Source organism: Staurois parvus, unplaced genomic scaffold, assembly GCF_062004578.1.
Source record: "Staurois parvus isolate SC_StPar_1 unplaced genomic scaffold, SC_StPar_1.0 ptg000356l, whole genome shotgun sequence".
NCBI lineage: Eukaryota > Metazoa > Chordata > Amphibia > Anura > Ranidae > Staurois > Staurois parvus.
Window position 1 is genome coordinate 2,165,916 of NW_028318152.1, and position 20,065 is coordinate 2,185,980.

General features: G+C 39.4%; 1 protein-coding gene across 2 annotated transcripts in view; it reads right to left on the reverse strand.

Annotated features, from left to right (window-relative positions):
• The window catches only part of TPPP3 (tubulin polymerization promoting protein family member 3), a 51,439-nt gene that overhangs the window by 27,705 nt on the left and 3,669 nt on the right, over positions 1-20,065 (reverse strand). The window contains exon 2 of one of the 2 annotated variants that reach the window (XM_089684778.1): positions 15,767-15,793. The exons of the other annotated variant lie outside the window; for it this stretch is intronic. The gene's annotated coding sequence lies outside the window, so the exon portion shown is untranslated. The remainder of the gene's footprint in view (positions 1-15,766; positions 15,794-20,065) is intronic. 2 annotated transcript variants of the gene reach the window in all.

A 20,065-nucleotide genomic window follows, 5' to 3' on the forward strand; every position in this document is an offset into this window, starting at 1 on the left:
ACTGCAAAAGAGTTTTGCATTGTCCATCAAATCTGCCTCACAACCCAACCCAGGTATGTTCGGCTCATCCCTACCTACCAGTCACAGCACTTCGTGTTACAATCTGACAACAATAAATTGGTGCCTGGAACTCCATCAGCTGGTCATTGGGCTACTTGTCTGGCCTATCTAACAAGATGACCAGTAGTCAATGGAAGAAGCTTCCATGGAAGGCTGAAAATGATGCTGTTAAAAGCAGGAAGTGCTTCTTATTGGCAGGATTTCAGGTAGGAATAGAGTAACAAAAAACTATATACTTAAGAATACTATACAACAAACATATTGAATAATAGATTAGGAGTTCACATACACTCTAATAAGCCAATCTCTGCTAATATTCCACCCCGATATAAAATGATTGATTTTTATACATTTTCTTTCTAACATAGAATAAAATAAAAAATTGTTGTAATCATTATTGTAGTAAATGCCCTGGAATATCTTGAACTGAGTGCTTAAAAAAACAGATTCCCCTTTGCTTCGACCATCCTTTAACCTCTTTAATAGTAGTTGATATTGACATTATTGGGTGGTTGCCGTTAAGCTGAATCCACCACTGGCCTCTTGTACATCTGTGATTTTTTTGGCAAATATTCAGATCTTGCCCCCCCACTATTTTCTCTTAGAAAAGTAGCTTGATTGCCGTAACAGTTTTATGAATGGTAGCCTCTGACAACCAGTGAGCCACAAAGGAAGGAAGCTATACTCAACCATAAATAGTCTGCTCTCATGGTGTAAACAGGTGGGATGACATGCAGAAGTAGTTTGCGGTAGACATTCATTCATGGTGACAGGTTCATTTAAATGCAAGACGGTTTGCTTTGCCAAACTGTTCTGTGCTGGAATGATGTCATTGTTTTCTCATATGAGCCAAGCTGCAATGCAGACCTGGCGGCGCAATAGGCTAATGTGTAAATACTTCACTCATGATTGTCTGTCCGAATGATTTATACAACTGTTTTTTTTCCTTGGCTAACAAGTAATAAGATAGTTCCCCCCAGTTTACCTTCACTACAAAATATTGGGGGTTTCATATGACCGAATTTATAGCTGTAGTACCATGTCATCCCCAAAAGGATATGGAAATGATGATCTTCTGAGACTGCCTAATGCTACCAAGGCTCCATTCATCTGTTATTGCATGTGCAGATACACTGTGCATGTTGGGGTGCGAACGTTTCAGTAAACATCTGCGTGGGTTGTGGTGTTTTAAGTGAAAAAGAAAAATGTGCATTTGAGGACCCATAAGAAATGAATGAGCATATACAGCAAGTTATGAACCACAATGCATGTCGACACACCAAGCAACGCGTTATGCAGGCTGTAAGCATGCACTTAGCTATAAATGTGAATAATTAATATGGTCTTTGCTGTTGTATGCATGCTGATAATTTGTCAGCACCAGCACAAGGAGGTAAAGATCCACTGATCACCAGCACAAGGGGGCCAAGTTCCACTGATCACCAGCACAAGGGGGCAAAGTTCCACTGACCACCAGCACAAGGGGGCCAAGTTCCACTGACCACCAGCACAAGGGGGCCAAGTTCCACTGACCACCAGCACAAGGGGGCCAAGTTCCACTGATCACCAGCACAAGGGGGCAAAGTTCCACTGACCACCAGCACAAGGGGGCCAAGGTCTACTGATCACCAGCACAAGGGGGCAAAGTTCCACTGATCACCAGCACAAGGGGGCAAAGTTCCACTGACCACCAGCACAAGGGGGCCAAGGTCTACTGATCACCAGCACAAGGGGGCAAAGTTCCACTGATCACCAGCACAAGGGGGCAAAGTTCCACTGACCACCAGCACAAGGGGGCAAAGTTGCACTGATCACCAGCACAAGGGGGCAAAGTTGCACTGATCACCAGCACAAGGGGGCAAAGTTGCACTGATCACCAGCACAAGGGGGCAAAGTTCCACTGACCACCAGCACAAGAGAGCAAAGTTCCACTGATCACCAGCACAAGGGGGCAAAGTTCCACTGACCACCAGCACAAGGGGGCAAAGTTCCACTGATCACAAGCACAAGGGGGCAAAGTTCCACTGATCACCAGCACAAGGGGACAAGGTTCCACTGACCTCCAGCACAAGAGGACAAGGTTCCACTGACAACCAGCTTTTGGCCTGTTCTGAAAAAGGCATCTGAGTGCATTTCCTACCTTGTGAACCTGTGGGGGCTTCTGCTAAAATCAGTCCAGTGATGCCAGTCCAAGCAGCGCACTGACCGGATGAGTCGCGGCTAATGTTGATTATTATTTTTTGGCATGTTAATTACTCACAGCCTGTGTAAATGGGGAATACTAGGGATGTGTCCTTTGCCTACTTCATGCTAAAAGGTGTCCCATTTTCTCAACTCAAGCACAGACTGAAATAAAAGGCAGATAGAGATTTTAATCCTTGTACAACACCATCCAAAACGTAAAACTTTAGATTTACACTTTCAGGTTGAGGTTTTAAAAGGATAAACTGAAAGCTCAAAGTATACATAAATCCTACAAATGACTTTCTCTATTTGCTTTTGTAACATCGAAAGTGTTTTGTTATATCTGCTTAATATACATAAGTGGAAAAAGTTACTGTTAATCCAAAAATCCAATCGGCTGATAAATTCTTGTGCTATTTGCCTTTGCTGACTGTTATCAGTTAATATTGTTATCAGTTTAACCCTATGGACTACAGAACACCTCCCCTCTGTGTTTATGGAGAAGAAGAAATGAGAATATTTTCTCTAGTCCTGATAGACCTTCCTGTCCAAGGCTGTCAACACTGCTCCTATGGATACAGAACAGTGGGTGAGTGTTGTCATCCTAGGACAGGAAGTGTGCTACTAGCAGGATCACTCGATGAAAATAAAGGAAAACAGGCTAAAAACTAAAACTAATGCAGCCACCACATATATATGCGGGTAACCTGCAACATATTACATTTTTGTTGTTGAGTTTACATAGGATTTAAAGTGTTACTAAACCCAGAACAGTAAAATCAGTTTGTATATGCAGTAAAGCATGCTTGTTATACTCACTGTGGAACCTAAGGGGTTAATTCTCTGCATTATGTAAAGAGGATGTTTGATCCTGTTTTCTCTGATCCTCCCCTTCTTCTACTGTCCCCAATCCATCTTCTGATAGAATAGAGCCTTGGGGGCAAGCTGCACATGCTCAGTTTGGTGTGTGTTGCTAGAGAGTTTTTTATCTTTCTGCATGTGATCAGCACAGGGCCATTCAGCATTGTCCAGACAGAGGGTTAGGGGTCCTGCAGCTTAAGGACAATCAGAGAAGAATGAGAACTCCTCCCACAAGCTTTAACCAGTGCTCTGCTGGACACTGATAGAAGTCATAAGACTGCTCAAACTACTGATGAGAAAAGGTATTTAGCAGTTTATATTTACTAAAATAATTACATTTCCATGTTGTGTGTACTGTGGGAGACCAGATATAGTGAATGCAGGGTCTTGGGTTTAGTAACACTTTAAGGAAAGCTGGTTGGGGCAACACATACTCATGTTCATTAATTTAGAAATGTAAAATTCCCCCTTTGAGTTCTGCACAACTATGCACCTCCTCTTTAATAGCAGCAGAAATATGTATTAATCATTACAAAGTCAATGAAATATGACCTGATTACATTATAGATGGCAGCTGCAAAGAAACTGGGATGTGGAACCATTATTATCAACCAGTCCAGCAATATTATTAAAGTGATATTATAGATGGCTAATTGGATTACAAAAGGCCATTTTGTATGATACAGTCCCTGTAAACAAGTCATGAACTAAAGATATCCCAACAAGCTCAGTGACAGAATACATGTGAGCCATATTTGTGTTACAAGCGATAGGTAAACTTTGAAATCATCTGGCACCCTAAACAAATATTGAGCTCATTTGTCCTATCATCCAACCTGTGTATCTAGTGATAAAACCATTTGCCAGTCAGCAAGGCTTTGAGTAAACAATGCTTGTAAAAAGGCCAACTCCCTGTCTTCTTAATCAAACCAGTTTTGGATAACCTAACATACTGTAATTGGGTAATTTGGGATTAAATAAAGAGGAAATGTAGAAATGTCTCTAGGTAGAATTGTTTCATTATTAGTTATGTATGATATCACTCTAGCTCTTCTTTTCTATTAAGTGCTACATAACTAAAGCTGTCCATGCATGTAAATTTTGGCTGGTTTTTCATTAACTCGCCCAACTACCCAACATTTTTTGTTTAAAAAAGTGAAGGAACCAGATGAAAACGTTTGTTGAACCTGAACTACATCCAGCCAGATGCAGCCACCATTTGAGTATTCTGACACCACCTCTGGTCAGTCTACAATAGGTGCAGCAGGAGATTTGTCCATCTGCACTGTGTAGGAGTTTATGGTCAGCTTTAGAGTTCTTGGCAAAGATGATTCCTTCACTAATATTCAACCAAAAAATGATATTAAGCTAAACTCCAGACAGATATAAATGACACAAATTAACACAGCTCTGTATTCATTATTCCATCAATAAATGTATTTTTTAAATACAAGCAATGTAAGTACCTAGGGGAGGGACAAGACCTGTATATACCTGTATAGACTCATCTACCTTACCAACCGCAGCGTTTCCGCCACCCCACTCTGCCAATCCCTCCACTGGCTTCCAATTGCCCAACGGATCATATTCAAACTGCTAACACTGACGTACAAAGCTGTCCATAATTCTGCCCCAAGCTACATCACTGACCTAATATCCAAATACCACCCAAACCGTACTCTCCGCTCATCACAAGACCTCCTTCTCTCTAGTTCCCTGATCTCCTCCTCCCATGCCCACCTCCAGGACTTCTCCAGGGCATCACCCATCCTCTGGAACTCCCTACCCCAATCCATCAGATTATCACCCACTCTCCTCTCCTTTAGGCGCACCCTAAAAACCCACCTCTTCAGGGAAGTCTACCCCACCCTCTGCTAACTGCCGATCTCCTCCACTCTTCCTACCACTCCATCCCCCACATCTTCTCCTCCCGTACCACTATCCCCTACCTCCTAGATTGTAAGCTCCAAGGAGCAGGGCCCTCCAACCCCTCGTGTTTCGCACTGTATTGTTATTGTACTGTCACATGTATTGTCCCCCTTTGTAATGTACAGCGCTGCGCAAACTGTTGGCGCTATATAAATACTGTATAATAATAATAAATGCTACATAACTACAGCAGTGAAAAAAGGGTCTTCTCCCATCCTGTACCAGACAGGGCTGTGCTGTGTGGTAGATCTGTGAAAATTTCAGAACTAGATGGACAGACATACAAATCTTTTGGCAGATAAAACAGCTGCCTTTTACCTGAGTATGCTGTTTGCCTTGAGTTCAGCTTTAAATTGTCTGGCCTGTATGTTGAGCTTGTATTTCTACTTATCCACACCCATTTTCCCATTCCTTTATCACTGGTGCCTAATGGTTTGTAATTTTTTGCCTGATAGGAGTCTTCTGGGAGTAAACAAGATGAGAAAAGCAGACAGAAAATACTGCTTTTGGAGTGATCATCCGATAATCTGACCATTAGTACACAGATTTCGAGATAATAGAACAAACAATTTCCTTTAACTACTTCAATACCGGGCACTTTTACCCCCTTCCTGCGCAGGCCAAAGTTCAGGCTTCAGCGCTCTCACACTTTGAATGACATTTGCAAAATCATGCAACACTGTACCCAAACTAAAATTTTATCATTTTGTTCACACAACTAGAGCTTTCTTTTGGTGGTATTTAATCACCGCTGGGGTTTTTATTTTTTGCTAAATTAACAAAAAAAGACTGAAAATTTTGAAAAAAAAAACAAGTTTCTTTGTATCTGTTATAAAAGTTTGCAAATAAATAAGTGTTCTTCATAAATTTAGGCCAATATGTATTCTACATTTCTTTGGTGAAAATAACCAAGATCAGTGTTTATTATTTAGTCTGTAGGAAAGTTATAGAGTTTACAAACTATGGGATATATCTGAAAATTGATCAATCCTGAAGTACTGACAGCCAATCTAATTTCTTGAGGCCCAAAAATGTCAGAACAGTACAGATATCCCCCAAATGCCCTTTTTGCAAAGTAGACAGCCCGACGTATTTCATAAGAGGCATGGCGAGTTTTTTAAAGTTGTATTTTTTTTGTCATTTTTCGGAAAATGAAGAAATGTAAAAAATTATAGTCACAATTTTTTTTTTTTACATACTGTCACCAGTGCAGTACAGCATCATCATATGACTGGTGTGGCAGTGATTAGGGACACTGACTGGTGACAGTACGAAAAAAAATTTTGATAATTTTATTTCAATTTTGTTTAAATTTTCTTTTCTTTTTTATTAATTTTTTTCTCTTTTTTTTAAGATTTTTTTTTCATTTTACACTATGACCAAAGTAGTATAATGTTACCATAGTAACATTGTACTACTTTGGGGAAGTGGTCAGTATTTTTTTTTTTTTTTTTACACAATTTGAATGCTTACAGCAAAGAATTTCTATGCTATAAGCAAGCATTTAACTGAATGAAATCGATTCATTCAGCTTTTTTTGTTGTAGTTAGCTGTGATTGGCCATGGCTAATCACATGACACAGATGGGCTGTGACTGGCCCAGCCTGTGCATGTGATCACAATGGATGGCATGAAAGGAAGCTGTCCACTCTATACAACTGTCATGTGACCTGCTGTGATTGGTCACAGCAGGTCACATGGCACTGGCAATCGGGCCGGTACACAGATCTGTCATTGGCCGTGTACCTCGGTGACAGATCTTGCCACAGCGCAGCCCTGAGTGCATACGCAAAGCGCCCTCCCAGAGGGACAAGCGATTCGCCCGGCCGTCATTTGATTATAGGCTGGGCAGGAAGTAGTTAATCAGCACAGTATTCATCCAAAAAAATCAAGTGACCAAGACAGCACATGCTTGGAAACCAAAGAATACATTACATTACTTCCGAAGTTGTATTCTGTCATAGAATTTTCGTAACTTTAATAACCTCTTCAATTTCAATATGAGACTAGCATGCAAAAAAAAAACAAAAAAAAAACGGACAATCATTCGTCCAATATTCTTATTGTGTGTAGGAGGCTTAAGCAAAAATATTGATGTATAAATGAAGCTTGTACAATCTACATGTAATCTGCTTTAGAATCATCAAATAACCTTAGATTGTAAATTGCTTGAGGGCAGGGACTGATGTAAATGTACAATGTGTGAAGCCCTGCATAAATTGTCAGCAAAATAGAAATCTTCATAATAAATATAATAATAATTTTGTAATGTGAGGTCCTATCTAACCTGTCCAGGTAATCAGGTAATATAGTACTATATAGATGGTAATATCATAGTACTATATAGATGTACAATAAAGGAGAAATTCTGGCACACAGAGGTCAGATTATTCCAAACTAATACAGTATGGATTATGAACAAAATGTCAGATGCCTGCAAGGCAAATGTGTATATGTGTATATGTAACTTTTATATGTACAACTCCATGCTGGAGACAGGCACGGGTTAAATATAAATTAACACTAATAAAAAAAAAATCATATAATGTCCATCGACATAATCAAGTCTTTAAAAAGTCTCTGGGACACTGGGTGTCAGATAGCTGCAGCCATCCTATAGAGCAAAGACAAATCTATATACAAAAGACAAAAAAGAGAAGAACAGGAGGCGCCAGTCTAAGTGCAGTAATTAGATGCTGTATCCTTTGCTGGGTTCCTGGTATCTTCTGTGTTCTACATCCGGCCCTCCACCTCTTCCGCTGACATCACTTCCGTCGCTGTGTTCCACGCTGGTCAGCGCGGACTCTTCCTGGTCCAGATGGCGTTGGACCGGCTCTGCTGCATCCCCATGACATCCGGGTGGTCTCCTAACCAGCATACACGGTTCCACACTGTCTCAACTTACATCCATGACACCCTAGGTGTATGACCGGTGGCACCTGCAGGAAGGAAAGGAGTAGCCACATCCCTCTACACAGATGAACTTGTCATTTTCTTGCCTCTTGTGAGTGTTTTTAATCCTGTATTATTAAATACAGCATCTAATCGCTGCACTTAGCTGGTGCCTCCTGTTCTTCTCTTTTTTGTCTATATAGATGTATGTATCTCTAAGGGCTCGTTCATACTTGTCTGTTTTACCAACGCTTGCCAAACGCCCCTATAGCGCTTGGCAAGCGTTGGTCCGGCATTTGCAGAGCGTGTTTTAACGCCCGGCAAATGCCCCGCAAACGTGGTTTAGCGGCGGTTGCCGAGCATTAAAAACGCCCCACAAATGCCTATAATGCAGTTTGAATGGTGTTACCGCTCCGCAAACGCCCCACAACCGCATCGCAAACGAGCGGCACCATAGACTAGAATAGGAGGCTTCAACGCCTCCTGACTCGACCAAACGCTCCCGTTAGAACAGCACCATGTGCTGTAATGTGCAGAATTGGCAGAGGTGTTTGGGAAGCGGTAAAAACGCTTCCCAAATGCCTCTCTGCCACCTGCACACAACGCTAGTGTGAACGTAGCCTAAAGGAGATTGAAGAATCACATTATATTATGTATAGTTAGCATTAGAGTTAGTGTTACTAAACCCACAACAATAAAATCAGTCTGTATATACAGTAAAGCATGCTTGTTATACTCACTATGGAACCTAAGGGGTTAATCCCCCACATTGTGTAAATAAAGGATGTATGATCCTGTCTTCTCTGACCCTCCCCTTCTTCTACTGTCCACACTATATCTCTTGATAGAACAGAGGTTTGGGTACATGCTGCATATGCTCAGTTTGGTGTGTATTGCTAGAGAGGTTTTTTTTTTCTTGGGAGAGTGCATGTGATCAGCACAGGGCCAATCAGCACTGTAAAGACAGAGGGTCAGGGGTCCTGCAGCCTCATAGGGGACTATGGAAACTCCTCCTACAATCTTTAACCAGTGCTCTGCTGGACACTGACAGAAATCATACGACTGCTCTAACTGCTGATGAGAAAAGGTAATTAGCAGTTTATATTTACTAAAATAATTGCATTTCAATGTTCTGTGTACTGTGGGAGACCAGATATAGTGAATGCAGGGTCCTGGGAGACCAGATATAGTGAATGCAGGGTCCCGGGTTTAGTAACATTTTAATCAAATGGTAATTAATATGATCTACTGCTTGGGTTGTAGGAACCCAGATTAATTGCTAATGCTCACGCCATATCATAAACATTGACTCAGCACCATGTGAAGCAGACTACATTTACTTCTATTGGCTGTGACCATGCAATGAGTCACAAGAGAGAAAAGAAAATTTTTAGCCACAGGGTAGCCTGGTTTAGAATATGTGCTATGGTAAAAGGGCATGGCAAAGGGGGGGGAAGCTTATTGTCTGATATTACTGACAATTTTGAAATATGAAAATGGCACCAGAATCATTATGTTGGTTGGCATAACTGCATGCAGTAGCTTCCTACTGGAGGCAACAATGGGGTTCTCTACTTCGGCAAACCCAGGAGTTAAACCACATTACTATGCATTTTATCAGCATAATCCATACAACATACACTGTTCCTGAGTCAAACAGCTGTCATCAGTATTTTAATCACTTCTGGCATTTTGACCACTTTTAAAATACTCCGAAACACCTGTTAAAAGTGTGAGAATGTATTTATAGAACTAAGACATCAGTTACTATATATATTCACAACAGGTCATTTATTTTAAGGTATCCTTCAATGCGGGTTATGTCTTTTACATAAATTCTGTTTTGTACATAATTGTACTGATATGGAAAAACTTACTAGAGATAATCTAAGAAGCACTTGCAGAACAAGTCCTTGATTCAGTCACTAAGAGGGTTGTGCTTCATTAATGGAGGAAACTGAAATCTAAAGTGTTGGCCAAAGCAATTAGATGCTGTCAGGTTGTAGGGCAAAGTAATTAAAAATGATGTTATGTTTATTGCTATGGGGACTATTTGCCTTCAATCTTCCTTTGTATAATTTCCCTGGCAGGCTCTTTCTCTGCAAACATTTTTTCTAGCATGTGTCTGAAGGGTGGAGGAACGCTCACCAGGTATGTGGCTTTGCATCTCTGTCAAGAATCTAAAAATATGGCCAAGTGAATAAAGTCCTTGCTGTGAAAGACAAATGTCTCTGAAAGCTCTGTAGGTGATAATCCAGGCAAAGCATTGCAACTAAGGATTAAAAGAATGGAAAGAAGACCATTGTCTAAAGCTACATTTCCAAAAGTGTTAGTTTACATTAGGACTGGGAGTTATTTGGTTGAATGCGGACACCTTTCTTTTTCTTAAAGTATATGCAAACCCAATCACTATAATCTCAAATAAGCATGAGTATTTTATCTTTCATTAAAATAATGCCTGGTGATCCTGCCATGAAGGTAATTGGTCAGTCGCTTCCTGTTAATGCACACCACCTAAACCCTCCCGGGCTGTGGCTTTCCGTATTGTCTATTTCCATTATTGTGTCACAGGTACAGTGGGGATCGAAAGTTTGGGCACCCCAGCTAAAAATTTGTATTAATGTGCATAAAGAAGCCAAGGAAAGATGGGAAAAATCTCCAAAAGGCATCAAATTACAGATTAGACATTCTTATAATATGTCAACAAAAGTTAGATTTTATTTCCATCATTTACACTTTCAAAATAACAGAAAACAAAAAAATGGCGTCTGCAAAAGTTTGGGCACCCTGCAGAATTTATAGCATGCACTGTCCCCTTTGCAAAGCTGAGACCTGCCAGTATCATGGATTGTTCTCAATCATCGTTTGGGAAGACCAGGTGATGTCAAGCTCAAAGGTTTTAAATGCCCAGACTCATCTGACTTTGCCCCAACAATCAGCACCATGGGTTCTTCTAAGCAGTTGTCTAGAAAACTGAAACTGAAAATAGTTGACGCTCACAAAGCTGGAGAAGGCTATAAGAAGATAGCAAAGCGTTTTCAGATGTCAATATCCTCTGTTCGGAATGTAATTAAGAAATGGCAGTCATCAGGAACAGTGGAAGTTAAAGCAAGATCTGGAAGACCAAGAAAAATATCAGACAGGACAGCTCGCAGGATTGTGAGAAAAACAATTCAAAACCCACGTTTGACTGCACGATCCCTCCAGAAAGATCTGGCAGACACTGGAGTTGTGGTACACTATTCCACTATAAAGAGATACTTGTACAAATATGGTCTTCATGGAAGAGTCATCAGAAGAAAACCTCTTCTTCCTCCTCACCACAAAAATCATTGTTTGATCTTTTCAAATGAACATATAGACAAGCCTGATGCATTTTGGAAACAAGTTCTGTGGACCGATGAGGTTAAAATTGAACTTTTTGGCAAAGGTACGTTTGGAGAAGGGGCACAGAATTTAATAAAAAGAACCTCTGTCCAACTGTTAAGCATGGGGTTGGATCAATCATGCTTTGGGGTTGTGTTGCAGCCAGTGGCACAGGGAACATCTCACGAGTAGAAGGAAAAATGGATTCAATAACATTTCAGCTAATTTTGGATGGTAACTTGATGCCATCTGTGAAAAAGCTGAAGTTAAAGAGAGGATGACTTCTACAAATGGATAATGATCCTAAACACACCTCGAAATCCACGGGGGATTACATCAAGAGGCGTAAACTGAAGGTTTTGCCATGGCCTTCACAATCTCCTGACCTCAACATAATTGAAAATCTATGGATAGACCTTAAAAGAGCAGTGTGTGACAGACAGCCCAGAAATCTCAAAGAACTGGAAGACTTTTGTAAGGAAGAATGGGCAAAGATACCTCAAACAAGAATTGAAAGACTCTTGGCTGGCTACAAAAAGTGTTTACAAGCTGTGATACTTGCCAAAGGGGGCAGTACAAGATATTAACTCTGCAGGGTGCCCAAACTTTTGCAGACGCAATTTTTTTTGTTTTCTGTTATTTTGAAAGTGTAAATGATGGAAATAAAATCTAACTTTTGTTGACATATTATAAGAATGTCTAATCTGTAATTTGATGGCTTTTGGAGATTTTTCCATCTTTCCTTGGCTTCTTTATGCACATTAATACAAATTTTTAGCTGGGGTGCCCAAACTTTCGATCCCCACTGTAAGTGTGGAGTAAAAGTCCAGAAAGCTGATTTTTAGATGTTTTGACCCATATGGAAGAAAAATAAATTTGAAATATATTTTAAAAATGTTCTTCCCAAATATATTGACATATTTGAAATGCTACAATTTTGGCCATATTCAATATATTTCAAAATATGTTTATATATATGTATATAGCATGCTGAAACACATTTATATTACAAAATATAAGAAAAATATTTTTAAAACATACATTTCAAATATACTGTATGTCTTTAACCACTTCCCGACCGGCCGTTGCATATAAACAGCCGGACAGTGGCACTGCAGGGTCGGGTGGCTGTTTATAAACGGCCTCCCCGCACCCTGCTTGTGTGCGCTCCCTGGGAGCGCGCAGCTCTGCGATCCGGTGCCTGCTGTGTCCTCCGGACACAGTGAAACACCGATCGTTGGACGGGACCTCTGTATGAGGTCCCGATCATGTGATCACTGATTGACCAATCAGTGATCACATGCAAAGTAGTAAGCAAGATGTCACTTGTGACATCATTGCTTACTACGTGTGAAATCTGTGAATGATCACAGAGGTCACATGGTACAAGGCTATTCACAACAGCCTTGTACCATGTGACAAGCTGTGACCAATCACAGCTCACTCAGTACTTCTCAATGAGTGCAAGAGTGCAGACAGAGAGAAAGAGAAATGATTGCTTTTACATCCTATATGGGTGTAAAAGCAATCAGTGTAAAAAAAAAAAAAAATCCTCATCACCCCCCACAAGTAGTGGCGACACTGTACTGCTAGGATGACAGTATGTAAAATAAAAATAAAAAATAATAATATAAAAAAATAAAATAAAAATGTTTAAAAAAAGTTTAAAAATTATAATTTTTGGTTATAAACTAATTTGGATTTTTTTTTTTACTAAAAAGATAATGGAATAAATTTTGCCCAATATTTATGATGGAATATTATTTATTTGCAAAATTTTATTAAAAAAACCACACTTTTTTTCAAAATTTTGGGACTTTTCCATTTACTTAGCAAAAAAAATAAAAATCCCAGCGGTGAATAAATACCACCAAAATAAAGCTTTATCTGTCTCAAAAAAATGGTACAAAATTCATTTGGGTACAGTGTTGAATGGCTTTTTTATATGTAGAATATCTGAAGAATATATTTAAAAAAAAGTATATTTGAAATGTATTTTTAAAAATATCTTTCATATATTTTGTAATAAAAACCCATTTCAACATGCAGTATATATATATATATATATATATATATATATATATATATATATATATATATATATATATATATATATATATATATATATATTTATTGAAATATATTGAATATGGTCAACATTGTAGCATTTCAAATATATGTCAATATATTTGGAAAGAATATTTTTAAAATATATTTCAAATATATTTTTCTTCCATGTGGGTGACCTGCTGTAGTTTTCTATGCAGGTCAATTCAAATGGAGCATTTTAAACTTTTGTATGTGTTTTAATGGGAACGTGCCTCAAACAGGATTGGTCTAGTCGCAGGAGGTGTATTTAGAGTAATGGAGCTCTGAGAAGAGGGATCATATTCACAATCAGGCAAAGTTTTCTAAGAAAAAAGGTTCCGTTTGCTACCACCACAGGAATTATCCCCCCAGTCAAGTTCTGTCATGGTGCAGGATCAGACTTGGCAAAAAGCCTTGATATGTTTGACACGCTTATGGTTAAGCATAAATATGTTTGAAACCTGTCAAGGTTTTTTGTCACTGCATGTAGCTGAATGTGGCAATTTTAAGGCCCAAACAATACCTTTACACTAGTGTGGATCTTGAATTCTTTTTTGCAATATTTAGTAACCCAGCTAATCATTTTGTTGCCAGAAAATGCTAATTTGGGACTTTCTTAAACTATATGAAATAGGCAATTGATCTTTGCCAAATTCAACAAAGAAGACTGGATTGAAAAACTATTATCTAATGTCCATGGATTTCTTTAGTTCTACAAAACAGTTTTCCAGAGAGACAAGAGTTTTCTCTGATGAATGCAGGAATCAATACAGACAGGGTTTGTGCTAGCCTATTTTGTGCCCCCCCTCCACCCACAAAAAAAGTTAAACTTCAAATAAAACATCAAAATAAAACTCCTCACAAGCTAGTCCTTGCTCCTCATTAGCTGGATACCTCTTCTTTGGGATTGGCTGAAGTTTGCAGGAGACAGCTTAGTCTACAGCTAACATCATCCAATCTTGTCTGGGGACAGTGACACCAGGACCCAGAAGTAACATTTTACATGTTGCTTGCGGGTCATTAACAGGAAGGGGAGAGCAGTGAACAGGTGTTCTCTGATCTCCCTCCCTTCTGCTGTGGTGCCCGCCATGCAGGTCTCAGGTCTGCTGATTGGAGCACAGAGCCTGGGAAGCATGGCAGGGCACATGGGGGGTGTGGAAGTGATCTGGAGGCTGCACAGCTATTGGATTATTCCACCTGACAGTCAGCATGTCAGATTTACACACACTCAATGAGATGCCTCCTGTTAGTTCTTATTTACACTTGTGTTTGAGGGACATTAAAAATGCTAAGCCACACTTTTACCGCTCCACAACTTACGCCACCCTAGTACAGCAGCATGGAGTTTTACAGATGACTCCGCCAGTATTGCCATACTATGGTGGCAGTGCCTTCACAGCATAATGGGGAGTGGTTGGGAGACGGTAAAAGCGTGGCTTAGCCACATAATGTCCCACAAACACAAGTGTAAATAAGAACTAACAGGAAGCATCTCATTGTGCTTATGTGATCGTCATCATTATCATGATGACGATCACATAGTACAGAAGGTGCTGCATCTCTGTCTGTGCCTCAGAAAACAGAAATTGTGAGCTTGCCTGTGCATTGGGTTCCCTTTGCTGCCTGTGCCCTCAGCCACCGCTTGGTTGAAACACCTTCTACCGCCGGGCTACAGCCTCGCCTTCTACCTTCCGCAGTGGAGGAAGGGATAATCACTCCAACAGTGAAAGAATCACTGTCAGTGAAAGGCTGTGAGCAGCCACGGATGGCTGCCACTGATCAGCATTGCAAAACGCAGCTTGGAGTTAGCCACCTGTGCTCGAAATTAAAAAAAAAAGAGTCCCTCTCTCATCCTTGCCCTCCTGGGCCTCTCTGATGAACTGATGGGACCCAGGGAAAATATAATTAGTGTTACAGTAGGGCCAACTGTACTGCTCTGTCGGCATCCCTGGCCGTGGCCGAGCCCTAGGCGGCTGTCTAGTTTACCTAGTGGTAGCACTGGCCCTGAATACAGACCAACAATTTTCTTAGCAGTTAACTGCCTCAGATGTTATACAGTACATTAACGGAAGTAACAATATATGAAGAGCTTCAGATGTTCCACAATAACTAATAAACACAAACTAAAAAATCAATAATTTTCAAAAAATATATCTTTATTCCCATGATTTTACCACAAAATCCTAAACCATAGCTAAACCAGGCAAAATAATATTAACCACAGTCCCTGGGAGAAACAAATAAGTAGAATAGAAAACTCCACAATAATAAAAAAAATAAGGACTTGCAAAAACAAAATTACAATTTTTCAATTAGAGTACTGTAATCCAGACACTCACGCAATGAATATAAAATTACATTAAGCGCAAAAAATTGGACTACTTACAGTATACGATCCTCTCTAGGAAGAATCCTAAAAAACACCAATTTAGGATTACAATTAGGCAAAATAATGATCCTGTCGGAATATTAGTCAGAGGACAATCTTAAAGGGACCAAATCTTAACACCCAACATAATTAAATATTGCATGTAATGAAATTCTGGGGTAGAAATGAGCTAGACACAGGGGCGGACTGACCATTTAGGCCCTCGGGCACTGCCCGAGGGCCCGGGGTCAGTAGGGGGCCCCATGAGATGCCCCTGGTACCTTTCATATGCTTTTTGGGTGTGGTTTGAGTGTGGGAGAGGACACAGGGGCCCCATGATTTCCTATTGCCCGGGAGCCCCATGAGTTGTCAGTCCGCCCCTGGCTAGACATCAACAATAAATCAAACAGGCACCCTTGGCTTTTGGATCTTGCAACATAAACCCAAAAGGGTTAAATCTCTTGCATGACATGTGAATAAACTCTTTTCATTTTCTATAGAGTGAGGAAGGTTTATTTGATTGTTGTATGTGTCTAGGCAATAGGTGTCACAGGAATAGAAAATAAATTACCTCCATGAGCAACGTTTAAAATCAGCCAGAAAAATATTCTTGTCAGGAACACAGGGTGTTTTCTGATTCTGTTCAGAGGGTCTAACCCTTCATTGGTCAACAGGAAACTAAGGAAACATTTTGGCTGATATTGGGCTTTAGCAAACAGGTTACACTGGTGCTGAACAAAGTGTCCAGCATTTTAAACTCCAGGTATACTGTATGTACCTGCTATCTCTGTAACAGATGTCCATCAAAAAAGCATCTAAAGAAGTATTATCTTTTGATTTGATGAGGGGTCAGCCTACATAGAATGGATTTCTCTGTTAGAAGGGGGATCTAATGAAATAAGTCATTGGATAATTATTTTCTCTCAGGGATGGAAGCTGTGAAGATTCCTGCCATCTTGGAGTTTCCTTCTCCAAAATATTGAATTAAATAATATGTTTTGCTGTAACTATGGCAGGTGTGCAGATCTGGGAACACAAGCACAAAAATTTTCCTGCCGGAGTCCCAGAGATATATACCCCCCCAAAAAAACCAAGGTGGTTTAGCTAGTAGTAGTTATTCACATTCAACAGGACTTCTTCTGTAATGTTGAAGGCATTCCGTATATCAGCCAAGCCACTTCTTCAGATCTGATGAGTGTCAGGAATATCCTCAACATTTATAAATGTTTGTTCATGACACTCATTAGAACTGAAAAAGCAGTGTGGATGAGCTGTGAAACATAACAGAACAAGTCCAGTTGAATGTGACTAACTACTACTAGCTATACCATGACCTGGATAAACCTTCAGAGACATCGAGTGGTTTAACTCCCCAGCATGTACAAGAAACTGAAAGATCAGTTTTGTATAAATTGACAATTTAAGCTACTATTTTACATATTGGTCCTCAGTGACTAGATCTTTTTTCCAGTTCCGCTAGGATCACAGCTGAAGTGACAAATGTGCTACATTTGAGATATTTCTAAGCAGCATGTCTTTGTTCTGTCATAGTTCCTGAGGACCACAGCTGGGCAACATCACATGAAACGTACTCCGTTTAGAATTTCCTGACATAAATGGTTCATTTATGTTCCATGCATGCATACATTATAATGCATTTTTGGCTCTGTTCAGTCCTAACTGGTCCTGTAATTATAAATACAATAATAGTACAACACCCATCTAGTGGTGATGTTTATGAAAAATCAGAGAACTCAAACTTGTGGATGATTATCTCCATATTTATATAGTTAAAATAACATTCAGGATAACTGAATCATTTATTGTACACATCCACCACCCCATTCTGTATCCTTGTGAGCCCTGCAGGGGGATCATGACACTGCTGTTTCTCATTCCACCAATCACCATTACAGCAGACAATGGTGACGTCAGGGAGCAAAAGCAGAGGAAGCTTTGGTGGAGGCAGCGGGTCGGTTTTCACAGTGATTGGATAAAAATGTTGCTATTAACTCAATGTTCCTGGTAATGGAGGCATTAATTAAATACCTGAATGTCATAGGGGACAGCACTTTGTGAGTACAGCACAAGACTATAGAATATTTATATAGCTGCTCTAAGAATTCTAAGTGTACAGAGCAATGACACAATCTCTAGAGACAGAGAACACAGATGTTCTTGGAACAAATGAATATTCCTTGTAGACTTTCATATTGTTATGCCTCACAGACACAGCCAAGAAACCAAATTTACTGTATTGTATACGTCAAAAATTCTAATCCTTAGTCTGTGATATATAGTGACATGCTTTTATTTTTTTACTTATTTTACAGACATGATGTAAATAGTAAAATATGTCCTATAGAGAGGTGACATGGTCTAAACATAGCAGCATAATACACACTGTATATATAAATATGTGTGTATATATAAATATATATATATATATAAATATATATATATATATAAATATAAATATATATATATATATATTCACACTGTATAGATATTATAGTATATAGAGAAGAAATTGAGCCATTGAGTTGTAATGTATATTGTGAACATAACTAAAACACACACATACTGTAAATGTATACAACAGATATTCTGTACATACACGGCTTATGTTGTAAATTGTAGATATTTACTTTTAATAGATGGCACATGCTGATGTACAAAAAAGGCTGTGTATAGCAAAGGTTGGGCATGTATAGCAATGATAAGTATAGGAGCAATATATTGTCTCTACAGGGTGTTTACAAAGAAGACATAGAATTAATATCACAATATTGTATATTGCTTGTAACATTTTCAATCAGATTTCTAATTTGGGGTGGCCAGACATCAGCAATCATTATTTCTTAATGTGCATTCTCATTGATTTTACAAATTGGCATCATTATAGCAGAATACAGATCCAGGATGGACTGACTAGAGATGAAAACATTAGATTAGTCTAGAGCCCCACCCTACAGAGCTGAGCTGAAAAAATGCTGGTTAGTGTAGCCCTTCTCTTCTATTTTTTTATTCTAAGTTCTGTTCTGTAAAGCTGGCCATAGATGGGTAAAAAATTGCTTGAAAATTCCTTTGAAAGGCTTGATGGTTCAACTTTCTAAATGTGAGCTCATATTAATTCTTGAGATGCAAAGATTCATGGCAAAAAAAACCAAACAGTCATGTTACTTTTTCCGTACAAATAATTTCTGAAGAGTGAACAGTGGAATCGATTGGGAATAAACACAAAAAAAATTGCACTGTGCATGAGCGCATTCTGCATTTTGAAATTGATCGACAAAAAATTACATATGCTGTAAATTATTGACAATATGTCGACAAGTTAGGAAAAATTGTTTCAATGATAGAGTAATCAGGTACTCATTTTCTACCCATCTGTGGCCAGGATAAAGGGAAGACAGACAGGATTTTTGTTTTACATAGTAGTATATCTGCCATTGAGAGATGATCACTACCAAATGACAGTGATCAACAGGTGCTGAGCATACATTTTTCTTCTACCAAATTTAATGTGACATTGGAAGTTACAGCCTAATCACATCTAGTATGCAGTACATGTTCAAAACAAGCTCATGCGGGCATTTATGACCCCAAAGTGCCTGGAATGTGTGCTCACTTATAGGTTAATGCACATATAGTACAAACAGGGAAATCAACCAACATATCATGTGCATTAAGCAGAACTTTACTCATAACTTGATAAAAAAAATAATGTTCTTTAGCAAGAAACATACATTCCATAATATAATTATGCTACCAAAATTAGTGTGTGCTGTAAATTGCCTCCAGCATTGTTCCTGTCTCTTCTTGCCGTAGGCTGCCATTTTGCTGAAGCCCAGAGACCCTGAGCAGCATTAAATCTTTAGGCTATTAGCAGATCGGCCTCTAGCAGCACTGAGTTTTGGCATAGTACCTAAAAATAGAGAGCAACTGAACATGTGCAGAGTGAAACACTGTACTACTGGATTTTAAACAGTATAGCCATTAATTTTTAATGGTTTACATAGCTATACCTGCAAAAGTGGGCCAGCTTGAAGGATCTAGAAGGAATTCTGACTTAAAGTTCCACTTTAAGGTGTACTTCACTACTGTTGCTAGTGGTCATATGTAGCAATACATGGCAAAGCGGGAACCGGTTGAGCAGTCTGGTTGTCCAGAAGTTGATCTACTGATTGACTTCTGTACAACCAGCCTATCAGGTTGATCCTGATCGATCAGGGCCACCAGCTATAGCCAACAGCACTGATCAGTGTTCTGAAGTTGGGGAAGTCTCCCGCTGTCAGAATACAATAACTCAATGGG